The sequence below is a fragment of the Protopterus annectens genome, chromosome 14.part0 (genome assembly GCF_019279795.1).
Source record: "Protopterus annectens isolate FY-2018-M chromosome 14.part0, PAN1.0, whole genome shotgun sequence".
Classification (NCBI taxonomy): domain Eukaryota; kingdom Metazoa; phylum Chordata; order Ceratodontiformes; family Protopteridae; genus Protopterus; species Protopterus annectens.
In genome coordinates this window covers 333,148,271-333,175,843 of record NC_056748.1, presented here as the reverse complement: position 1 = coordinate 333,175,843, position 27,573 = coordinate 333,148,271, and positions in this window count along the sequence as shown.

The following is a 27,573-nucleotide window of genomic DNA, read 5'->3' as shown; positions in this document are numbered from 1 at the left end:
AATTCATTTAAGTTAATTGTTTGTGATTAATCAATTGAATTGTATATAAAAAAGGGGGTAGTGTGTAAGGTTTTGTATCTGATGAAGTTCCGTTTGTATTGAGTGTGAATAAAGGGAACAAAAGTGCTTATAACCTTACCCTGCCTGGTGTCTGTTTCTTTTCAAGGAGAAGGTATCCTGTGACATTTTTGTTGGGTAACTAAGTAAACCTTAAATGCAATTGGAAGATTTTTTTCACCTTTCTGAGGCAGAAAATAGACTAGGTGAAAAACCTGTTTTGTATACAAAAGAGCAAATAACATCAAAGAGAAGTTGGAAAATAAAAACAAAAGCAAGAAACTTTTCTGAGCAAAAGGTAAGAACTTATAAATGTGACTATTGCCATCAATGTAAATTCATAGCCATAGGTGAACCATTGATATACAAGTGAGGGGAAAATATTAAGACCGCTAAAATTTTATAACTGTAGCAGTAATGGGGTGATCTACCTTGCTAAATGGAACCTGCACTTCCTTTTATGTTGGAAATACTGTAAAAAAAATCAGAAAACGAATATATAAACATGTATATGATATAACTAAGAAGGACTAAAGCTCTTTATAGACAAGTCAGAATGCTACAAAGAAGAATATTTATCTTGCATCCTGGAAGATGTCCCAGTTGACGTTAGGGGTGGCCCTTGAACTGAAGTCAGAGAACTTGCCTAGCAGCTAGATTTGGATGCATGAATATCCTCAGGACTAAATGACTGTATTTTCATTATTGGTGTCTTAAAAATAAGAGCTGCAAAGTTATAACATATTTTAGTAACAGAATTGATATTTTTAATTAAAATCAGTTTCTATTGCTATTATTTTTTTACTTTGACTAATATGTTTCTACTACTTTTGTTTCACTGTTTAGTATTTTAAAGTATTTTAACCCGGTTCTTTTACATTTTTAATTACCAAGAAAGTCACATGACTGTTTGACTATATAAATATGTGTATGATTGTAAGTTGTACAAAGTTCTGAAGAAGTCCTTTGCCTGTATGAAAGTTGTTTCTATTGAGGCTTGTTTGTGGTCTGGTTTGTGTTAGATTTTTAGGTTTTAGCAGAATATTCTGGGTTGGTGTCTGACTTCTTTATATAACTACCTCTTAAGCATTGTAAATAAGCATGGGGATGCAATTAGCTCTATTAGCTAAGGCCACAGAAAACATGGCAGCTGTCAAGGACGTGTAGAGTTAGTGCAAGATGAGTCTTGAAGATCTGCAGAGACAGAGAGAATGAGAGAGCAAGGTGCACCAATTTTCAGGGAATCTGCATCCCTAGTGCTTCGGAGTTTGGAACTTGTCCTATTAAAGAGCTCAACTAAAGAGGAGCATTCAACTTGTATGAGGAGGTATGCTTTAGGAATTGTTTTACCAGACGTCTTAAGTGGCACCAATCCTTGAAAGCTAGAGAATGCCTACTATTCCACTCAAGCTAATGGCAAGAGATTTCTTAACAATCCCTGGCGTGTGTGCCTAAACAACTGTTTTTAGTTTGCTACACTGTCTTTCTAAGATTTAAGTTTCTAGTTAACTCTGTTTTAAGTTCTGAGGCACAAAACATTCACTGTTTGCATGCCGGAGGTCCAGCAAAAGATTGATCTTTGAGTTTTGTCTTGGTACAATATAACTATACTCCTATATTCATAGGGGATTTGATAAAAGAGACTGTAGTTCATTTCTGTTGTTTTGAATGTTCCTACCATCTAGTGGCATAAAAAATTGTGAAAAGAAAAATAACCAAGACCTCTTTTATTTTTGTTGTAACCACTTGTTAGTGAGAGGTCAAAGAAAGGGAGAACTGTTTTATCCATGGCAGCTGTTCACTAGTGTGAGGTCCAAGAAAGAGAGAGGTAACATGAGGCTGAAGGAAAAAAAATAATAATCTGCTATAGACTGCTAGTTATTTTTATGTTATTATGCTACCTGTTAGTATTAATATCATTTTTCCATGCTCTCTTAAGTTCTTTTATAATAAAGATCACTTTTTTGACTTTCAAAAACATTTGCTGTTACATCTGGTGGTTGCATCAAGCTGCCAAAGCTATGCCTTCCTATAACCAATTCCACCTGTGGCTGCCTGTGCATGATAATGTCCTTACAGCAAATACTTGTGGCAAAAAGCTAAGGAGAAACTTGCTACAGATTAGCTACTTCAGACTATTACCATGGCCACTAAAGGGATAGAGGCAGCAGCCAAGCCAATGGCCCAGCTCTGATCAGTAGCCCCTAAGATCTCTCAATTCAGATAATAGCCTAGAGCTTCCTTAGATACTTTTGAAAGGATCCCAGTCAGGAAGGATGGGACTCAGGTGCACATTTCAGCAGCTCATCTCCTAGGAAAAGGTCAACATGTATATATAGATATTCCAAACAATGAATATGCCAACTTCAACAAGGTTAAGAAAAGTCCATTGGCCAGACCAGGGGGTGAATTTCACAGACACAGACTCCTAACATTTACAAATGAATCTTTACTACAACCAAGATGTTAACACCTCAGTTATTTGCATTAAAATGCATAGAAAAGTACTGGCTAGATCCTGAAGGATTCAACAGAAAGGATACTATGTTAAAAAGTACTAGTCATATAACACCACCAGCCATTGCTAAATGCTGGGTATATTGCTTTGACCCCAAAAATACACACAGTTTTGTGGAGAGAATACTGTACTGTGAGAATAAGTGTGAGGAAACTACTAACACACTGATTGACTGATTACAAAACAAGCCAAAAGAAACTTGGCAAGGCTATATATATGTCACCAGGCCCCTACAAGGCTTGTAGCAACAGACTTTTATTACTGTGCCCTGGTTAAGCTGAGGTATACATAGGACAAGTAGATGGTCAGGAGTTGTAGAGATTCACAAATTCTGTCAGCATGATCACTTTGGTCAAGGCACAGCATCTCTGTAAGGAAAAGGCCAGCTCCCCTAGATCCATAAACGTCATCTCTATACATGGGGAAAGGAGACACTAATAAAAAAAACTGGGTACACACCACAGTAGAAGACAAAAGCTTTAATAAAACAAAGATGCTAAAACAAAGGTAAGCACTTTCACTACCATCCAGGTAGCTTCATCAAACCTAATTAAAACACTTATTCATTCACTTAAATACAAGCAGCAATCAAAAGCCCAGAAGAACACCACCCATTTCTTAAAGTTATAGTGACCATACATATGACCAAAACAAAAGCTGTAGGTATGAAGTAAAGACAAAATGAACTGATAGTACCCAGTATTTATTTCCACACACTGTGTGGACGATTCTTTGACAGTGTGTGGAAATAAATACTGGGTACTATCAGTTCGTTTTGTCTTTACTTCATACCTACAGCTTTCGTTTTGGTTATAAGTGACTTTTGGAAGCTTTCACTACATCTTGTTATTTGTTGACCATACATATGAAACATTGTTTCTTCACAAACAGTTAAAAAATGTATAATATAGTCATAATAATCCATAAAAAATGAAATAAATAAATACATACAAAAGTTATAAAAACAGTCATACTTTGATGTTTTAAAAGGTGGGATTTTAAATGGGGTTTTAGGGATACGTGTTCATTGATGCCTGGGAACTTATCAGCATCTAAGCATATAATCCACTGTTGATCCCTTTCTTCTTTTAGAGTCTTAATATCACCCCCTCTGTTTGTGGCTTAATATCACCCCTCTGTTTGTGGCTTAATATCACCCCCTCTGTTTGTGGCTATAACCTGTAAAACTAATAATCTAAAACTATGTTCATCACCCTTGTCTATTATGTGTTGAACGCACTCTTAGCCCTCTTATTCTTCACATCACCTACATGTTCTAAAATACGTTCTTTCAAAAGCTTGTTGGTCATTCCTACATAGTATAGAAAACACACTGAGCAATAAGAGAAATAGATCACATATTTTGTGTTACAATTAGCATATAGAGATGTCTCTATGGCAAACCCTTTCAGTGAATGCTCAAAATGATTGCCCATATATATAAACTTACAGGCTTTGCCATGTCTATACGAAAATGTCCCCCCTCTGTGTGACGGTGGTGTATAACCTTTGCTAGCACTCTTATAGCCTTGCTGTTCCTGAAGCTAAAGTCAGGGTCACTGCCAATCAATCCTCTAAATTCCTTATCCATACTTAATATGCCCCATTTCTTCTTAACAATGTCACAAATCTTATTAACTTACTGCTGTATGTCAGTGTTAGCCTAGTGACGTTATTTCTATGTGAACTCTCTCAGTCACTCGGGATATTATTACATCTGTCTGAGAAATAGGGGTATCCTCTAGTACCTCGTTCTTCAAGGGCTTCAGTAATCAAAGCATCCACCTCACTCTCTTTATACCCGCTTTTTAAAAAACTTAAAAAATTCCAGGCAGATATATGACTCCAAGAAAGAAAATGCACAAGGCATACGCTCCAGGTAGTACTCTTTCTCAACTATGTTTCTGTTTTGGTTTGGCTTAAATATTTTCATCCACATCACAGATGCAACTGATCACACTTTTGCACTTACACACTGATGAGTTTATTTACTTGTTCTATATTAGCAATATAGTTCAAGAATTTTCTCATTGTACTTTTATAACATGTTTTCCCCTGGTCTGAGAAAACTCACAGATCTTGTAAACAAAGGGCAGAATAATTACAATTTTCACATTTTATATATAATTGCTGTATTTTCTAGCAGGAAGAAGTTACAACTTCAATTGGAAACATTGGATACTTTTTGTCTAACTTCATAGTAAATGGTCACAAGCATATAATCCTTTTCATGCCACAGCAAGACATATATATTGTAGTTTAAATCACATATCATTTAGTTTATCTACTGCATATTTTACAAAGCTTCAGCTCAGTTCACACATCTGTTACATATTGACACAGAAACAGCAGCATATTTAATATCATGCATAACAATGATTAGTATTTCAGGGCATTGAGAGTTGTACATATCAGGGTCTAACACTGAAATACTTTTCTAATGTGTAGAAATTATTATTACCATTATTATTTTTATTATTATTATTATTATGAGGTAAACATCAGGTAGGAATTCTACTTTGTAGTTAAAGTAACTGAAAGTTCATCTATATTGGTTAACATTAGATGAAAAAGAAAAATACATCTCACTGTCATGATAAGGATGAAATATTTCAAGGATTTGCCAAGACTTCTATTTAGTCTGAGTATGCCCTGAATTTTTCATACAAGTTTTATGATCTCGTTTATCTTTAGCTAGTTAATTATGACAACTTATGGGAAAAAAGCCAAACAATTCTTCCATTAGTGTAATAACTCAAATATCCATTTCCTGCCTTTTACTTCAGTCAATAATTTGCTTTGCAGTCATGTAGAATTTTTTTCATTCTTTCATTTTATCTCTGCACACCAACAGAATGTTGATAAATAAAGTAAGCATTTCTGATCTTAAGCAATTGGTTAAAGATCACTGACATTTTAATTTGTCCATATGATGTCTTAATCAGCTAAGTCATGGTATTATTATCATAGTATTATATTTAGCTGAGTATTTACTAGTATTTCATTAGACTGGTTCATTTGTGATTGTTAGTAAATATTCATTGCATTTGCTTTTTTACTCCTTTGAGGTTCTGAAGTACTGCTTTTAGAGCTCTAAAGTAATTTTATTATAATTCAGTAAAAGCCGCATCCTCTACTAGGAAAATGTATTAGGAGCTGATAACTGAAAATGCACTAATCATAACTGTTACTTTGCCTCATCATCAACACTAAGTAACCTGCATTTCAATATTCAGATGGATCTAAAAATGAAAAAATGACATTTGTATTTATTTATTTATTTTTAGTTTTTGAGTGACAATCAGACAGCATGGTAAAGTAGCACAAAGGTCTATGACAGAAGAAGAAATAAGATAGCTCTAACCAACAGTTAAGCACTAGTTTATAATTTAAAAAGAGTTACACCTACATTCAGCTTAAATGAAACATGATTTACTTGCGTCACTGTACTGAAGGATGAGGTTACATACTTTGTCATAAGAAAACATTGTGTTTTTTTGTAAAATAAAAAAGTTATCACAATGGTTTCTGTAAGTCTTTAAAACTGGGGAAGAAATATAATGTTCACTTCGTGTTTAGTAGTGACTCCTCTGTTATGAGCTAGCAGTCTAAGAATGAAAATGCTCGTATGCCCCGAAGCTGAAAATAAGCAGAAATAACTACTGTAAATCCTTTGGAGGAGCAAATGCTGATATCAGGGTTAGATCAACTTTCCAAATGCACACTGCAATTAATTATTTGGTTCAAACTTGTTGGAGCATTGCTATCAAATGCTGCCATCTTCATGGAAATTGACTTGATGATCCTGTCAAAACTATGCTTAGATCTTTATTTAGTGTCTGAAATTAGATGAAAGCAGCATTTCTGCCACTAATTTATTTCAGCCTGCTAAGGCATTACAGATACCTGTACAAACCTGCTTAGGATTCTTATTGCTGCTAAAACATTACAATACCCTTCAGTCATTCTAAGCCATAGATACCTAATCAAAACCAAAGCTGTGACCTATATGAACTGCATAGGCATTCTGGAAAATGATAAAAAGACATTGAATCCATTATGCAGTATTACCGATTAAGTACTTGAGACTGCCAGCAAGAAAAGGGCTGTGATAGCAAATTTATTCCGTAATATAAACCTGTTATACCTAGGCTGCTGCCTTTTTGTTTCAGTGCTAACTTTTAATTCTAATATTTTGTGGTATTTTTCATGACTTCCATTAAATATATATCTGCCAGGGGTATCATGAATGGATCACCTTTAAAATCCTGAAAGCTCAAAATCCTGAATCTCAAAATCCTGAACACAAAATCCTGAAAGCTCAAAATCCTGAAAACTCATAATCCTGAATCTCATAATACTGAAAAACATACAGGACACCAACACAGACTATATTGCAGCTACACTACACTGCACATACACTACTATCTATCCACTTACCCTAACCCAGACCCTAACCCTAAGGTCCGTCACTATTGCACACTCACCTCACCTGTGCCCTAACCCTAACTCACTTAACCCGCCCCTAACCCCAAATTCTGTCACTATCGCACAATCACCTCACCCGCACCCTAACCCTAACTCACTTAACCCACCCCTAACCCTAACATCCATCGCACACTCACCTCACCTGTGCCCTAACCCTAACTCACTTAACCCCCTAACCCCAAATTCTGTCACTATCGCACAATCACCTCACCCGCACCCTAACCCTAACTCACTTAACCCGCCCCTAACCCTAACATCCATCACAATCGCACACTTACCTGACCTGCTCCCTACCCCGAATGTCCGCACAATCACACATCAGTGTTGGTGTCCTGTATGTTTTTCAGTATTATGAGATTCAGGATTATGAGTTTTCAGGATTTTGAGCTTTCAGGATTTTGTGTTCAGGATTTTGAGATTCAGGATTTTGAGCTTTCAGGATTTTAAAGGTGACCCATCATGAATATATGTGAAGACTGTGTATTTTCTATAGTCTCCTCGCTTGTGCATATATAATAGAATTTAATAAAAAAGTGGAATGTTTTGCATTTAGATATATGAAATCCCTGAGGAATATAGATGTCTGAAAGGGAGGCCTGAAGGAGGAATGAAAGGAAAGGATATGAGAATTATCACTAGTAATGAAATCAGAAAATGTGATGAAAAGACCACAGAAAATCTTGTATATGTAGCTACCCTGATCGGCTCCAGAGAGGATGACAGCTGTAGAAGAGAAAGGTCAGGCAGAATATACATCATTCACAGTTCTTGCTGGTGTTTTTAGCAAAGGAATGTAGGCTAGTAAAAGTGTACAGACAGCAATGTGTTTATTTTTACTACTTTGCTTTATTTATTTCATTAGTTACCTAAATGGTGGTAAGAATGGATGGGATGAGTACGGAGAAAGATGTAAACAACCTCATATTTAAATATAATGAAAGAGATGAGAGAAAAGGGAATAATTTGGATACTGTATTGCTAGCAATTAAGTCTGGCTGTTATAATGTATAAAAAAGAGTGAAAAAATCAGGAAGAGCGAAAATTACATAGGTAACAGTTAAAAGAAAGAATAATTTATGCTTGATTTAAAGATATAGTGTTTCACAGTTAGAGAGTGGTGTAAGTCTGGAATGAAATGTCAGCGGTAGAGTATATAATGATGAAAGGAAGAATTCAAGGTCTCATGCAACAGATGGAAGACTTGATGAGGAAAAGTATAGAGAGAGACAGACTCATAGGATCAGCTTCCATACACTGGTGGGCTCTCTAGAGCTAGGTTAACCTTCATCAGCACATTCTTGCATTTCCTATACTCTAGGAATTGAATACTACAAGCTACACCAAGTTAACAAAGAAATCAGTAATATAAAAGTCTATAGTTTCTGATGTGCATGATGATATGAACATTGTCATATTAACACACGCAGGCAGCCATTAAATGTTAATTAACAGAGTTTACTTATTGACAGTTGGGATTTTTACTACACTACCAAAAAATGACTCTGCAAGGTGACATTCAGTTTTCAAGAGACAGACAAACCAATAAGAAATAACATACAGATTATTCCAAATATTGGCAAGCACATATCTCAACTTCTTTGCACAAGAATTCTGGACAAAACCAAAAAAAAAATGGGGTGCCAAAGGGACACTATCAGGGGCACTTTTTTAAATAATTCTCTTACAAACTTAGATAAGTACTCCACTTAGGCATTATAGACAAACTCACTAATTTAGGTATAAACCCTTGTATCACCCACTGAATAGCCAACTGGCTCACACATAGGACCTAGGAGGGCAAACTAGGTAAGGCCACTTCCACCAAGAGACTAGTCATTAGGGGAGTCCCCCAGGTCTCGGTACTGGGCCCACTCCTTTTTGGCATTTATTTCTCTGAAATAGAAGCAAATGATGAAGGCTGATGACTAAGTGTTCAGATAATTTCAAGCTGGTTTTATCATCGACTCGACTGCACACACTGGCATTCTTCAAGAAGGCCTATCTCTGACTAACAAATGGTGCCAAGCCATGGTCTTAAACTCAATGCTAAGAACTGCATTGTTGTATCATTTGGGAAGTCAACCAACCCAGCTAATTACTATGTTAATGCTACTGCCCTAAGTGTCAACCCTGTGGTCAGGGATCTGGGTAGGCATGTAGTTAGTAGCTTTATCTTCGTCCACCAAGTGGCTACATTGGTAAGGAAATCCTTTGATGTTGCAGAACTTATAGGTTAAGGTCATGGCATCTAGGTTCAAAGAGGACATTATCTCACTGTACTCCACCCTTATTAGACCAATCATAGAGTACAATGCTCCCTTTGGTATGTACCTGACCAGGCATATGCAACAACTAGAGTAACCTCAGAGGTTCCTTACAAAAATGAATACAAGGTGTAACAAACCTGCCTCCTATAGATTGCTGAGGGGCAATCTATGCCTGACTTCCAAGGCATTTGCATAATTCACACTTATGAATCTCATGCATATTTGTAAGTCAAACAGTACCAGGAATACAAGGTATAGGGACCTGAATTTTTGTCTGTGATTTAAACAGAACATGCTGGAGAAACAGATATGTGTCCCAGAGACTGCCCCTTCTATAAACAGGCTTCCCATCCATGTGAAGCTGAGTTTGTCTATTACCCAGTTTAAGTGCAACATAGATCAGTAGCTAGGGAAAAGAAATTTACACCAGTCCCAGCACTGATGTTCTTTATGGACAGAGGTAGCTTATAAATGCTTGGCCCTCGATGTCCTATTTGGATACAGGACATCATTATTCTTTGGGGAAAAATTGGCTAGGCTTAGAAAGACACCCCTTCCCCAAATCATTAGCCCAGTAACAATCTATGACTCTATATATCTTTAGAATAACAGGTTTTATTTTCACATGCATTTTCTGAAGGATATGATATCTGAAACAGAAATGTCTGTTATTTTCTGACTGCAGTCCTCAATGATTTGTTAGAAAAATGCAAAATGCAGAAGGAACAGACCAAAAAATATGACTTGAAAATCTGGACATTCATAGAAACTCTATGAAACTATGGACATTCAGTGAAAATTGGACAGCTGACAGGTATGCTACCAAGCCTTATGACCCTGGAGGCAACACTTATTATGCAGAAAGTGGAGATACTCCCTTGCCGAATACTATCACCTCTGAAGACACTGCAACAGGGACAAAGGATCATCTATCCTGCAAAAACCTGATTCACAAAGAGAAATTTCAAACTCACTGAAAGTCAGAACAATGGCCATAAAAAAAAAAATTACAGTGCTGAGTCAGGTAATGGTGGTTACATCCCAACATGCTAGGGACAATAATATATTAAAAAGCAAAAGCTTTGCCTGGTCTGATGATGGAATCCAAAATGTAGTTGTCCGAGAAGAGAATTTTTCTTATCTCCTACACTTTTTTTGGATATTTTCTAAAAACAAGACACAGAAGAAGGTAGAAAAATATATTTTGTAAATAAGGAATGTTTTATTTATTTATTTGTTTGTTCATTCATTCATTTATTTGTCATTTTTTACTGGGAAAGTCTGTCTGAGCCAAAAAGTGCCCATTTTGAGCAGATAACTGAGGAGAAGAGCTACAGAATCACAATATTTCAAAAATCAATTTCAGATATTTTAAATCACAAAGTATCATATAACACTGCAAAACAAAGGAGTGAACGTGTTGTAATGAGAAAAACATGGAGCATATGTTTCATAGTAGAGTGAAATGAAAACAATTAACAGGAGTTGGAGAAAACATGTGAGGAAAAACTTCATTCATCATATTATTTGTTATGTTGGTTACAACAATATATGATAATTAAGACCTTAAACAATTTTAATAAGATATTTAAAAGAAGTAAGGGGAAACTGAGTGATGTCTTAGTATGTGACAGAGTGTTCATATTAGGGTAAGGTAAGAAAATGACTAGTGAAGAAAAATAAACAGAAAGGCTAGAGCTATGTAACACAAACATTTGTTGATTTATTAGTGTTTCTCCCAAAGTTATGTACTGGAGCCTCATCACTTGCAGTGTTTATTGCTAAGCACATAAGTAAGTCCTTCAGTGTTTTGGCATCCTCAGTTTGTTTCTAGGGTTCATGTTTAGAAATTACTAGTTCTTGCTTGTTACTGATTATTCTTCAGTCATGCTAATGTGGTTACAAGTGATCTGTGGTTTCCACTACTCCTTACTGAGTACTACAACTGGAGCAAATGGTGTTATGGCTTCTTATAATGGGTACATCTTTAATTATACCAACAAAACTATTACTAAGGAACATTTTCTCCTTTTTCAAAAAAGTTTGAGATTTGTTCCTATGAGATATTTTGACTTAGCTGACTAAGCTGAACTGAAATTATTTGCTAGAAATTTCAATTTAGTTGTTTATTTTAATGATGCAAGCAAAGATGATATTAATTTTATGAGTTGAAGGAATAATATCATTAAGAAGAGGAGTACTTTTAACCCCTGATGCATCCATTAATTAACATATTTAAAAAGACCATAATAAAAGACCGTTACATTATGGAGAAGAAGCACAAAACACAGACCTGCCACCACAACCTTTCCAAACAGGAAAGAGTCTTAATGGAAAATTTATGCAAAGATAAGTCTTTGTGTATTATGAAGCCTGACAAAGGTACTGGATTAGTACTTTAAAAAAAAACTGACTGTTCTAGTGCTATGTTTAGTATTTTACATAACACAGACACTTACACCCCTGCATCTAAAAATCAAATCAATATAGCATATCACAAAATTGATATGATGTTGGATAGTTGGAAGATTATTTGTTTAATCATAGAACTGATATTTAGACTTTTAGTTTTTTTGAGAATTTCCAAACCTGCCATTCCCACCATATTCGGTAGTCCCAAAATATGCACAGATCTTACTAACCCCCTTTCAGACTGATAGTTTCAGCCCAATGATTGAAGGCATACCCCTTGGAAGTATTAATAGATAGATAGTTAAAACTTATCTATAACAAGGCTTCCTACTTATTGAAAGATTTGTGGGGCTTTTTAAGGTACTTAAGGAGAATCTATGGAAGGAAGGTTTCATTTTTCTCAACATAAATGTAGTTGACTCATTCACTGTTATTCCCAATGATGAAGGTTTAGATAATTTTCATGACAGTTTGATTGAATGTGAGTTTCTTTTGGATGATAAGATCAATCTTATTACTAAGTTGATGTCTCTTGCTTTGGACAATAATTTAATTTCTTTGAGGGTGAAATTTTTAAACAAGTCAAGGGGGTAGACATGGGTCCAGCTTGTACCCCAGTATATGGTAATTTAGTTTTGCTTGCATGGGAAAAAAGATGTCTTTAACTGTGAGCTATTTAAGCATGGTAAATTGTATCTCAGATTCTTAGGTGACATGTTTATTTTATGGGATGCCCCCAAGCCTCATACTGAAGAATTTTTTGTACACCTTAATAACACAACTGAATTTTTTAAATTTACTTCACACTACAACAATATCAACATGAATTATTTAGACACATTGATAATACTCACTGATAGTGGTTTGAAAGCCAAAATATATAGGAAGTTGTTATCCATTTTCCCAGAAAAAAGTGTAAAGTGAAAGGTCAATATATCAGGGTGGTGAGAATGACGGAATTAGATATAGATATTGCATGTACTGAATTAGATATAGTAGCCAACATGTATATTTCCAGGGGCTACCCAGAGGATTTGGTAAAAGGAATTAGTAATAAAGTTTTATCTGAATGGGTGTCAAATATAAACCTTTGTTAGGTGTGAGTCTGTCCAACACTGTTAAGAACTTGAGTTCGACAAGTAGTAATTCTATAGGTTGATTTGAACGAGCCTTAGTTTTGCAATATAACAATTTGAGTAGAGAGAGCAAAAACATCGTCAGTAAGAATTGGGCCATATTAAGGTCAACCCCTGCTGTATAAAAATTATTAGGAACAGAACTGTTTTTTAATTGTAAGAGAGCCTGAAAGATTAAAAATATATTCAAAGCCAATCTGAATAATGATATTTTAGAAGATGGAATTTTAAACCTGGATAATATTTTAAATTCTAATGTATTTTTACAAAAAGGCAACTGTTCATCCAAAGGGGTAATTTATATTCTGAAGTGCTCTAAATGTTCCACTTTTTATGTTGGCAAAACTGAAAGGTGCTTACAAAAAAGAATTTATGAGCTTGTATATGATATTATGAACAAAAATGTAAACAACTCATTATATAAACATTTCATTGTGCTCACAATATCAACAATTCTCCTTTGCTATATTGGAAAATGTTAAAATCAGCCCCTGTGGTGGTGAATGGGAAATAAATTGTAATATAAAGAACTATTATGGCAGCATAGGCTAAATGCTAACACTAGCTAGCACTTGGGTTAAATGAATTTATGTCAGTACAACCTTTACTTAAATTAAGATCTATGAAATTGTAATTTATTTATGTGTATGCCGTTGTATTATATTATTATTATGAACTTGCTTTTTGATGAGTAATTTTAGCTGTGTTCAGAATTAATTAATAACTAAAGGCCCTTTAAATTATTATTGACTCTATTAAACATTTACATTTAAGGAGTTGATGTAATTTGGGATGTATTTTGGTGAAGTCCCATTGTTAGGGATGAGAGTACTCAATGTTTTTAACAATCTTGTGAACAGTTTACTACAATTCATCTTTTTATGTAGTCAAAGAGTTTGGGTATTTGAAATCCATTTGGACCCATTTCCTTAGAGTTTATCTTGAGTTTATCTATATGTATGACTGTACCTCATTTATTAGTGAGTACTAGATGCTTAAGTCAAAACTTATAATCAATATTTTGAACAAGTTGTTAAAGAAGGGCAGAGCTGATATTGTGCTTATTCAGGAAATAAAAATAACAAGGGAGTATATTTGTTTAAAGGATATTTGTTGTTGGCAGATTATAACTCAATGAGGCCATGTAAAAGGGAACTTGCTTCTCTATAAGTGGCAGTCAAGTTCAGCCAGTTTAGGGGATACGCAAGGACAAAAAGAGTTGACGGAGTCCTTTGCAAGATTAAGGAAGCAGAGACTCATTTGGAAACTGATAAATTCTGTAGAGCTAAACATGATTCCCAGTCTTTTATTTCTGAATTCTTTCACAAATGTATGACCTTTAACAGTGACTTTGTGCTTGTATTCTTGGCAGAGGACTTTAATACTACTCCAGATTCTGTAATTGACAAGGTTTCTCCCAAGGCAGAGGGGCATGTTGAGTCACAAAAAGTTATAGTGGAAAATGTGTTTGCTCTTGGGTTGTGTGACCTTCAGGGAATACTTAAAAAAGAGGGCCCAGGTGATACATTTATCTTCTATGTAGCAGTTTGTGTTACAAACTAGACTTTTTTGGGTTCCTATAGAGTGTTGGATGTGACCAGTCAGAGTCAGTTGGTCCCATGTCCCTTTTCAGACAATGATAGCTTTAACATGGTTCTTGGTATATCTTTACAGTAGGACTCTATTCAAAAAGAATGGAGACCTGATCTTATTGTTATGGTGGACAAAGATTAAGTCGACTTTATACAACATCAGGCCAAGCTATTCATGTCTACGAATTCTTTGGTATGAATGCCAGTACTAGTGTGGTAGGAAACATTTACAATTTGGAGACATATGCTCAGCAGTGATGGCACACAACTATGTGATATATAGGGATGTGAGGTCAGCATAATGGTTAAGGTGTTTAGCTGCAAACACAAGGTGCAGGGTTTGATTCTGAAATGGAGTAAATGACTAGGCTTAAAATGTCTCACAAAGACAGCTAGCCTAGTACTAACTTATGAACCTATGCTAGACAGAGAAGTTAAACATATTGAGACTCTAGTAAGAGATATTTTTGCTCTTTGGAGACCAACTACATTTAGAGATGCTGTCCTTTTGCAATGGTACACGGAGGCCAAAATACTGATAGAGATGGTAAGCAAAGAAAGATAGTATATGTGATTTTTTAAAGGGCAGCTCTGCAGGCATGGACCAACAGGGATATACTAGCAGACATTTTGCTTATCATTTAAATCAAATGAAAGCCAAATCAATGATTACACTGATATATCTCTAGGAATGGCTTTTGACTGACCTGCATGGTATTATTAGTGTGTTTTTTTGTTTGTTTTCTTTATTTGTGCCAAGTTCTGTGAAGAAAACTCTGAGTGGCTCACTTTACCATCTGTTAAAATGTTACTAAGAAAATAAAAAGTAGTATAAGGACCAGTAAAGCAACCAATGAATGGAGATTAGCTTCTGAAGCAAAGGATAACTACAAGTCTTTCTTTAGCTTTATTAAAGAAGTAAGGAACAACATGCAATGTTGCACTGAACGTCTCCTTTATATGATCCCTCCACTCTGACCCGATTGACATTACACATATGCTAACAAACAAATTCTCTGTAAACTTCCTCAGTGAAATACCTATTCCAACCTAACTCACCCCAGATTCCCTTACCCCCCCCCTTAGTAACTAAAGAACATATTTTTAAGGTGTTATCTAAAACAAAAGACACTTCCTCCATAGGTTGTGATAACATACCTGGGTGCTTTGTAAATAGCTTAAGACAGTCCCTCATTAAAACTCTCCTTAAATGGTTTAATCTAAGCCTAGCCATAGGCCAGGTACCTGAATTCAGGTACATAGCTGTGGTGATGACACTCCCCAAGGATGGCCCTACCACTGAGCCTAGGAATTACAGACCAATCAGCCTTATGAATCTGATCTGTGTGGAGTATATCATAACCAGGCTCATTAATTACAATGCTAAAAATCTCACTAAACCTGACCCTGAACAACTTGGCTTTGTCAAAGGGATATCATGCCTGTTAAACCAATGTCTTTGTGAGGGTTACACAACCTGTGAACAGTGATCATCTTGTTGACATAGCTTATCTTGATGTGAACAAAACATTCAGCACTATACCTCATGTTAGAATTGCAAGGAACTATTTTTCTTAAACACATTGCATTACATAATAAGATGGATTTCCAACTGATTGAAAGACAGACCAACACATGTTGTGTGGCAGGTGCCTCTACAAATAGGCAATCAGCAGAGTCCCCCTGGCATCTGGTCTTTCCTTCTTTGGCATCTACTTCTCTGATCTCAAAAATGAAAATCAAGACCTGTAATTAGCCACATCTGTAGATGACTGCAAACTGTGTCTAGTTGTTAAAACACCTTCACATAGCTGCACTTTTCAGAAAGAGATTATATAGCTAAGATCTGGTGTACAGAAAATAGACTTATGTTTTTTGATAAAAAGTGTAGCATTGTTTCCTTCATAAAACAGAAGCTACCCATCATGTACAGTGTAAATAACATACCCATACAAAAATGAAAAGGTACTGAGGTACCTGGGCATTTGGGTCTACAACTCGCACTAATTTGATCATCATTTGGCAAATGTTGTCAAGAAGCACAACCACTAACAAAAAAGTGTTGCATTTTGATCTGGAGATGTTATTGTACCCCTGTATTCAGCATTGATTGGATCCATTATAGAGTACAAAATTCCAGCTGGTATGTATCTCACATGACATCTCAGTAAACTTGAAAAGTCGCAGAGAATCCTAACAAAAAAATGAAAAACAGTGCAGATCTGGTGGTCTTTGACCTCCTGAGTCTCAGTAAGACAAACAGCTCAGCTAAGACTAGAACCAGTGACTTGAACCTTCAACAGCAGATAAGCACAACAGGGTTGGTCAGATATACTCATCACTCATCACCTCCCTTTCTCTGCAATAAGCCTCTTCTGCAGATTAAACAATATCCTTTTCAAATTCATCCTGGATATCTGGATGTTTGATTTCAAATTTTCCCCAGGACTAACTGGCCCCTCCATCCCTGAGAAAGGAGGTAAAGTCTGACTATGGATATTGACATGGCACAGGTGGTCATAAGATTAAAATAGCATTGAAACTCCTATGAATCTGATGAATTCTGTGCTGCCATCACTGACACAGAGTCAGAATGCTCGTGGGACATATAGAAAGTTAAGAGAGGCTCTTGAGGACCTCTGTAAGGGCAAGGTAATTAGTTCTGATTGGTTAATTATGAATACATTCAACTACATCAATACTGAAAGGGCCCAAACCAGCAAAGGTCTCCTAAGGTGAAAAACTACCACCGTATTTCCCTGATAAATACTGATGCTAAACCGTATGTGAATAATCTTGCCAACAGGATCAAGCTATTAAGCATTTTTTTTGATGAAGGACCACTCTAGTATCAACCTCAATTGCTCCCTTATTACAGATATACAAATTGAGAAGTCTCTGACTCTTCTTCAGTGGAAATCTGTATGGACTTTTGAAAAGCTTTTGACTCTTGAGATGGTAGTACATATAGTCCACCCTGGAAAAGTTTCATTTTCCCTGTCAGGTAATATTTCATATTAAGGCCCTGTACAATTCACTCATGGAACAATTCACTCATGGACTCTGCTCACTCAAGTTCCTGTTTATCTCCAGCCTTCCCCTTACTGAAATATATACATCAGGTGTGCTCTCTATCCCCACTCCTCTTCTTTTAGTAGGTAGTCTGCAGTTGAGTTAAAAATGGAATATCCTTTATTGAAACATACACTCAACTGGGATCTCTTGTCTGTTTGTGTGTTTTAATAAAGGACATTCCATTTTCAACTCAACTACGGACTACCTACTATTTTCTATTTTTATTATTTTGTAGCACATATTTTACATTTCGATGTTTATTAATGAACTAGGTGCTTAACATAATTTAGGAAGTGGCCATCACACCCTCCACACTGAAAAGTTTCTTCTTGGTTTGTTTTTGACCTAGTATAAGTTGCATACTGGGTTTTCTGAGACTTTGAGGGATACCACAGATTTTTTTTTTGTAATCATAACCATACTATGGGCATTTGTACACCAGTTTAAGAGAAAGCGGGTCAAATATTTGCCCCATCTGCTGTTTGCATACAGAGAGATACCCCAGGAATCCACAGGTTTTTCACCCTTTGAGTTGCTGTATGGACATAGGGTGAGTGGGCCTTTAGATATGATTCATGATGAGTGGGAGGGTGAGTATGAATCACACAAGGAGTCTGTTGTTGGTATATGTCCTAAACCACAGGACAAGCCTTAGGGAGCTCATGGGCTTGCCCCAGGAGAACCTGGCAGGAGCCCAGCAGCAGAAAACGGTTTGATATGACAGGAATACTTGAGCCCAAGAGTATTCTGTGGGACAACAGGTTATGGTGCTCATTTCTATCAGACACAATAAGCTGCAGGCAGATTGGGTGGGACCCTTCAAAGAGGTAAGGAAGTTCAGTGATGTTAACTACATGGTAAACCTGCTAGGTAGGAGTCAGAGGCACACATTATAACATGTTAACATGATGAAGCCTTACTGTGATAGGGAGGCCCTGGTTCTGAGTATTTGCAGTGGATGGCAGGAGGACTCTGAGGGGAATCTGGTGACTGATCTCCTCAGTGATACTCAGACTGACACCTGAGTGGAAGGGGTAACGATATCCCAGTGGCTATCCCATTCTCAGGTTTGAGAAATCTGAGCAGTGTTACAGGAGTATGGGGGCATGTTCACTGGGAAACCTGGGTGCACCCACCAGGTGCAGCACTATGTAGCTACAGGACCCCAAAGGCCTATGAAGCAAGCCCCTTACAGGGTGCCAGAGCAATCCAGACAGACTCTGAGGGAGAAGGTTCAGGTAATGTTGGAACTGGGGGGTAATGTGTGAGTCCAACTGTCCCTGGGCCTCCCCAGTGGTGTTGGTACCAAAGAAAGATGACAGCACCAGGTTACTATGTGGACTACAGAAAACTAAATAGTCATAGTGTCAGATGCTTACCTCATGCCTAGGACAGATTGACTCCTTTCAGATTATATGAGTTCACAAAGATGCCCTTTAGGATGAAAAATGCCCCAACTACCTTCCAGAGGCTAGTAGATCATATCCTAGGAGGCACGGGAGATTATGCTGTTGCTTACCTGGATGCCTTGCTTACCTGGATGCTATTGGTATCTACAGCCATTCATGGCAAGAACACCTTCAGCATGTCAGGGAGGTCCTGGGCAGAATGCAAAGGGCAGGGTTGACCATTAAGCCAAGTAAGTGTCAGGTGGGTATGGCAGAGGTCTCCTATTTGGGACATAAAGTGGAGAGTGGTAAGATCAGGCCAGAACCTGCAAAAGTGGAAGCTGTTCTGGGGTGGCCTGCCCCTGTTACCAAAAATCAAGTGAGGGCATTCTTGAGGACAGTGGGGTACTATAGGAAGTTTGTTCACAATTATAGTACAATAGCTGCTCCTCTCACAGGCCTGGCAAGGAAAAACAGGCCAGATAAGGTAATGGGGACTCCAGCATGCCAGCAGGCATCCCAAAAGCTTAAAGGAGCTTTGGGAGGACCCCCTGTGTTAGCCAGTCCTGATTATAGAAAATCATTTGTTGTGCAGGTGGATGCTTCGAGCCATGGGATGGGTAGCTGTACTTAGCCAGGTTCCCTCACAGGGAGAAGAACACCCAGTGGTATATCTCATCTGTAGACTCCAACCCAGGAAGGATGGAAGCACAGCACGGTAGAGGGGTCAGATGGCCTCTCAAAACAGGGTATGGGTTAATTTGTTCCCAGACAGGCTAATGTCTCTCAAGCCACATTTCTCAAGGGCCACTTGAAAAAGTAGCTTGAGTCTTTAAAGGAGGGAGAGATGTGATTATGTGAGGTATTGCCAGCTATGCCAGGAGAAGTAGGGCAGTGGATGTGTAACATATTCCAGCATAACTTGCTGGAGTTTTGTAAAGAATTATATGCCATTTGTATATCAAACTAATTTGTACAGGTGCTTTTTGAAAATGTATTTGTAAAGCTGCTTGTGTTAAAAATGTGGGTCCTGCTGGACAAAATAGAAATACAATTGTATGTCAGACTATGTTGCGACTCTTGAAATGAATATATTGTAACAGAAGATACTGGAAGAGAAGAGGTTAATTTCAGTCCAGCTAACTTTGAAAAATAGTCTGAAATTAAATTACCTGGTTTAGGCCATAAATATTGTATTTTACATTTCTGATTGCAGCCAGAGACAAAATGTATGTGAAAACCAGGACTGGGAATCCTACTGTTTTGTCCTTAGAGGTGAACTAATTGCTACCCTGGAAGTGTGGAAGCTTTTGAAATGGTTGCAGATGCTATAACACAAGTTATCACAGCTCTGAGTGTATGTATTAAGACACGTGTGCTGTATTCTGGTTCAGTTTCCAGTATAGTGGGTAGTGTAGGAACCAGAAGTCAAGTGAACAGTTGTATGTTATGTCATTCTGTAATCCAGCACTTAAATGATGTTTTAATAGTAGATGAGACAGAAGCCTCAGGGCAGTCTCTTTTTGAAACCTGACAAAGAAGGATCACTTAACCACTTCATCTAGCCTTGCTTTATTAGGTAAGTAGGAAACAGTAAGGGTTTAGATCAGTCAGGAAAATATAGTGAAATTGATTAAGCATTATTTTTCTATATCTGTGTGAACCTTTCCATCTGTGTTATTTTTAATATTTCCTGTGATTGAAACTCTGGTGTTTATTGTAAATAGGTATTTAGTATTTTTGTGTTCTTTTATTATTTATTTTTAAATATATTTAAACTTTTTATTGTGGCAGTTCTTTTAGAGAATATTTTAACCTTTGAGAGTATTTATATTTATTTGGTGACACTGTGGCCACTCCTGAAAGCCTTGTTGCATAGGTCAAACAGTACCATTTGTATTAGTTTTATTTTACTCAGCATAATTGCGTATCCTTGTAAGAGTCTTAGAGTAGCTGGCTTTGGAGTGTTCTGGTGGCAGTATCTACCTTACAGTCTGGGCAGAGGGGATAACTGGAAAATCTGTGACAGCCTTTCCCAGGTGTGTGTATGTGTGTGTGAAAATCAAATCTCAAAGAGTGTGTGTGTGTCAGCTACTTGGAGCAGTGACACAGAGCACTGGTTTCACAGAGATGGTGGTGGAGGATGTGGCTTGGAACACAGCTAAGGGCTCTTCAAATCTACATGTGTGGTCAATGTGGAGTCTTATTTGGGGCCTGGTGTGGGAGAGAGGAAACCCAGCCCCAGGATGGGAATGTGTTCCCTGTGTGCTCTTAAGAAACATGACGCTCGACGCAGACAGCTGCATCTTGAAATACTGTGCGTATCTATTTTTGTTCCAAGTGAACCGCCCTTACCAGTGTCAGTGCTGAGGACTGAGGCTGCTAGATTACTGGCCCAGAAGAGGGGTGTCACAAGATAGAAGTTGTTTGTCAGAGGAGCATAGTTCCCAGTGAGGAAGATAGTATTGTAGAACAGAGAAGATGGCAGGAGATACTAAGGGAATGTTGAATATTTTATGAGCTAGTAGTAGCTGTTTCATGTATAGTTAAGCAGTTGAATAGTCTTTTATGTGACTTGTGAGGTAGGCTCATAGCAAATTTTGCTACTTAGTTGTAGCACTGTCTAAATTTAGTTTTCAGGGAGGAGTTAAGATTAGTTAGAATAGGGTAATGAGTTAAGATTAGTTAGAATTGGGTATGCATAAAGAAGGGAAGATAAGAGGTATGTGGCAGGATGTTTAGCTTTATTAGAGATATTTAGGAATTGTTTAGCTCTATATAACATGCTAGGTTTTTGGTGAGTCAATTTAATAGTGTTGTTTATATGGAAGTCAAATTTCAGATTTGAGATAGTGACATCTAGTAGTTTAGAATGAGGGACCAGATCAATTACAGCATTGTTTACTGATCCAGCCTTTCCCTTACTGAAACATATAAATCATGTGAGCCCTGTAATCATAGTAAATCAATACGCACTGTCAGTGCACTTCTTGTTCATACAGCTGTAACCTTCACTTTGCTGCATAACAGTTTTGGAGATGTCACTCTGTTTTTGAGATATATGTATAATTATTTGTATGCATGTTTGAACATTTAATGGAAAAATAAATATATATATCTGTTTAGCTCAGTGTGTATTGCAAGAAAAGCTTCCAGTCAAACCGTGTGGATATTCACAGGGACAAAGCTTTTCTAAACAGCTTAAAAAATACGTTTTTTTTTTTATTGCTTCCAGTGGGTGAAAGTTGGCAACATGTGAATCAGGACACTGTGCTTCTTGTCTAATAAATGTAGCGGAACTGTGAATGTGATCCTTGATGGTGATAACGGGTAAGAAATTGTGGGGTAAGGTTGGGCATTGAAAGATTAACATTTTCTTAATTTTTTTAAATGGCAATTGCAATATTTAAATTCTGATTGGTACACATGCAGACTTGGGAAATGTAGCAGTCCTGTTTGTGGATGTGTAACAATTAAAATTACATAACCAGGACTGTCTAAAGCTAAGCACACTTTTACATCACTGAAGGCACAGAAGGTGTGAGTTATTCCATGCCTTAGCACTGTAGACACCATTCTAGACACTGCTGACTTAGTGCTATATGAGTTAATAAGCTACAATTTTATTTTCATTTATTTACATTTCTTTATACCAACATGCCGTATGTGGACCAATTAAAAGCCCTATCGCTGTATTCAGTTTCCTACTGATTACTGAGAGGTGGTCTGTGCCTGACCTACAAGACCTTCTCTGACAACAGCCCTAATGGAAATGTTGCACATTCACAAAACTAACTGCATGACGTTGCTCAATCAAAATATCTAAACCTGATCTCTGACATGAATAGATCATGGTGGAGAGACAGATATATGTCCAGAGATTGCCTTTCCTCTGGAACAGGCTTCCTGTTCACACAAAGCAGAACCCACCCCTTACCATCTTCAAGTGCAATCTTGGCCAATGAATGGGAAATCACTAATTATACAATGACTGACAAATAACATTCAAAAATGAGTGCTCTGACTTGTCATCCCAACCAGCAGCATGCCTTTTGTAAATCAAGCATATATCAATGGAAAAAGTCTGGTCATCTGGACTTTTTTCCATTACTATATGCTATAATTGTTTATGTCTTCTTCACCAAAAAAAATAAATAAATAAAATTAGAAATCTGGACAATGCGGAGGTATGAGAGAGACTGCACTGGGAAAATACTAGGAAAATCAGGTTACATTATTCAAAACTAAAGAAACACACCTGATTTTCCTTGTATTTTGTCCATCCTGTCTCTCTCATACCTCTAAATTGTCTGAATTTCAAACTTTTAAAAAAAACAAAACAAAACAAAAAATAAAACAAAAATGGAGCAACAGAGATCTTCTCTTCTCCACTGATTTCTTTCCAAAGTACAGATGTAGTGCATAATAAAAGCAGAAAAACACCATGGAGCCACCATACAAAGACATTATTTAAAAAAGTAAGTATTTTTTTCTTAAATAATATAATTTTATAACAGCAATAGTCAACTCCCTGGTGTGGTATATTGAAGATTTACCCACAGTTGGCTTTGTTCAATCACTCAGACTTTTCCCTCATGACTAAACCACACCAACCATGGGTAAATCTTCTGTATATCACACCCACGTCATCGGGTATTGCTATACTCAATCCTGGGATGGTACCCATGGCCATTATGGACAGAGGAAGTCTGAAAAAATAGTCAAAACTCCACTTGCTAACTATTGTTATCTTTCCCTTAGGGGTAGAAAATTGGGTAAACCTGGGTAAAATTGGCTATGTTTGTAAAGACTCTTGAGCCATTAGCCTAGTACTCTCCTATGAGCCTATTAACCTATGAACCAATAATTATGTCAATTAGTGTGAGATTAATAGTCTATATGTGCATATGGAAATGATGGCAGAAACACACACACTTTAAAGTCTTCTGCCTCACAACACTGTTTTGTCCACTAATGCATATACTATGATGTGGATAAAACAAAAATCCAGAACATTTCCTGAAAGTTACTGTAATACACAATGAAGATAGTGTTAGTGTAAGCTTTACTTTTATGTTTACCACTTTGTTTCACTATAGTTCTTCTTTATTATCTTAACATTTTCCTTTTTCCCACTATTTAGATATTTAGAGGAATTATATTATAGCTGAATATATATATATATATATATATATAGAGAGAGAGAGAGAGAGAGAGAAAGAGAGAAAACACAAATAAGTTATCATTGGCTTTTACACAGTGCTTGTTCCTGAGTTCAGTTCTTTGATGTGTTGCCATTCTGTGGTGTTTGTACAGCTCCCTTCTTTCTGGATACATGTTCACCTGGTCCTTCAGTTTTTTGTGGCATTTCAAAGACATGCCATACGTACATTGGTCAGCCTTCATATTGCCAGTAGCTGTGCTTACTGTGTGTGTGCATCGTACAATAAGCTGTCACAGCCATTTTATATTAATTTCACTGCTTTCAATCCACTGAGAGAATGCTGGGATAGTCTTTGGCTCCCATGTTAGTATTTATTGGATTAAGTGGGTTATCTGAAAAGGAATGAATGAATTCCAAGGAAATGGAACTGCAGTGCATGTATTGGATTTTCATTTTAACATACCAACTTAAGGCTAGGAAATGTTTAGGAGCTTCATCTTGTAGCCATGATTATCTATTTATGCAAAAATGCTTACTTGTATAGCTACTGTATATACAAGGAAACAGCAAATTCTTTAAGACCAGGTCAGGAGAACATAACTATATCTGTTTTGACAACTTAGTCATTCAGTATAAATTGCCCTCATAGGAAATATATCTGAAACTGAGGTGCTATGATCTTAGAGTATGATCTATTTAGTTAGAAGGTACAGGAGTCAGGATAGCACTGCCTTGCAGCGAGAACCATTGTCACCTCATATAAAAGTTATTCAGTTCAGTTCTCAGCTATGGCACTTTCTATGTAGAGTCTGCATGTTCGTTCTTAGGGATTTTCTCCAGGTACCCCAATTTCCTCCCATGTACTAAACACATGCAGTAAGTGGATTGGTGACTCTAAATTGTCTGCGTGTGTGTGTGTGTGTGTGTGTGTGTGTGTGTGTGTGTGTGTGTGTGTGTGTGTGTGTGTGTGTGTGTGTGGGTGCATGCACACATGTGCTTGTGTGTGTGTGTGTGTGTGTGTGTGTGTGTGTGTGTGTGTGTGTGTGTGTGTGCATGCACACATGTGTTTGTGTTTTTGTGTGTGTGTGTGTGTGTGTGTGTGTGTGTGTGTGTGTGTGTGTGCATGTGAGTGTGTGTTTGTGCGAGTGTGCACGAATGTGTGTGTGTGTGTGTGTGTGTGTGTGTGTGTGTGTGTGTGTATGTGTATGCACATGTGCCCTTGTGTTTGCATATTTGTGTGTGTGTGTGTGAATATGTGCTTGCATATATGTGTGTGTGTGTGTGTGTGTGCGTGTGTGTGTGTGTATGTGTTTGCGCGTGTGCCCTTGTGTTTGCATATTTGTGTGTGCGTGCGTGTTGTGTGTGTGTGTGTGTGCGTGTTGTGGGTGTGTGTGTGTGTGTGTGTGTGTGTGTGTGTGTGTGTGTGTGTGTGTGTGTGTGTGTGTGTGAAATACAGTGGAAAGGCCTGGCAATCTGCTTCCATTCCCTACTTGCCTGTTAACTGCTGGGATAACAACAGTTCTATATATCAGTTCACTATAAGAGTCAGAAGTGAATCAGAATTACTGAATGGATTGATGGACAGGAGTGATGGTGTATCCTACCACTCAGAAAAAGTTCCAATATTCAATAGAGTTCTTTCTCCTCAGTTTTATATAATCAGTAAGTGACTGCCATGTATTATTATTATTATTACTACCATTGATATTATTATTGATCATAATTGTCATCATTATCACAATTTTGACTCATACCCTTCAACTGCCCAGGTGTTTGCAGACTGTCCAGATTTTTGTCTCATATTTTGTGTCTGTCCCTGATAAAATGTATGGTTTTCTGGCAAATGTCCAGAATTTTCTCTCATAGTTTTGGTCTGTTCCTGATAACATTTATGGTTTTCTGGCAAAAAATTGAGGATTAAAGTCACTAAGTGATCCTAAAGACTGATGGATATTTGAGTTTAGACTTCATATCCTTAAAGAAAAAACATAATAATACAAAACCTGTTATTCTAGCAACTTTGTAAGTTTATAGCAGCAATATTTAAAAGCTGTCCTTATTTTGGGACCTTTGTCCTCCCATTATTTTTGGCTTTGTCCAAATTTTTTGTGCTGAGAGGTTGAGGGATGTGATTTGCTTTGTGATAGCCATGGATGTGATAAGAGACCTTGGGACCCAGGTGGACAGTAGTCTCTCCTTTGATAATCACATATCCACAGTAGTCAGGAAATCCTCCTACGTGGTACACCTCATCACAAAAGGTTTCTCATCCAGGAAAAAAGAGGTCATTGTTCCCCTCTACTTGTCACTCATTAGACCCATTTTAGAGTACAATGTCCATTTTGGTATGTACCTCACAAGACATCTACAACAACTGGAAAGGCCGTAGAAATACCTCACAAAGAGGATTACTGGCCTCAAACAGATGCCCTACGCAGACCGTCTTAAAAAAACTCCAGCTTTACTCTGACACATATCGTCTACACAGAGGTGATCTCTGCCTAACACACAAAGCTATGTCAAACCCAGAGCTGTTGGACATGCTCCACTTAAAGAAATCCCAATCCCTCTGCGCTACACGCTCTAGGGACCTAAACCCTGTCACCACAATAAACAGAACATGCTGGAGGGATAGATTCCTGTCCCAGAGACTTCCCATACTCTGGAACAAACTAGCTATCTATATCAAACAAAGCTCCTCATTAGCATTCTTCAAGAAAAATATTGATGATTGGATGGGAGCTAGGAAATTCACCCTGGGGATCACTTCTGTGGCTCTGCTTGACAGGGGCACAGGAAAATAATTTTCTTGGGTGGTGAAAGCCAGGGTACCTTTTTGGCTAGGCTTGTACAGGCCCTAGGGCAGATAGCCTAGTACCTACCTATGAACCTATTAATTTTCTGGGAAACAAGTGGAGAGAGACTGCAGTATCCTAGACATGTTATCTAAAAAAGTCCCTTTGTGGTCCTGCGGATGTCATGATCACAACGTTATCGTCATTATTGTTATAAAGTAGCATTCAGTTCTTCTAGCAGAATAGCTGGATTTCGGGGGTGCTGATAGAGGCAGCTTGGGGAAGATACAATCTGAATGTAAATGAAATGGATATAAATATAAACAACAAATATCTGATGCTGGCTTACTTCATTGAACAGTGTAGCTACCAAAACCTTCAGTTGTCTGAATTTGCAGCACTGTATTTATCTGGTTGGATATGGTGTAATATACTGCTGATAGGCAGAAAACTCTTAGCTTTCTACTAGCTTGCTTGCATGAACTAAGATACTTCAGACCAGTGACATTTTACTGTTTTTGAAGTACATAACGAATCATCTAACAAAGTGACTCTCTTTATCAGAAACATTTTAAGTTGCCAGAGGTGTGTGCATTCCTGCTTCTTGAGACTATTTAGGAACTATCATGATAAATATTTAATAAGACGTGTAAAGAAAACCTTTCTTCACTCATCTGCAAC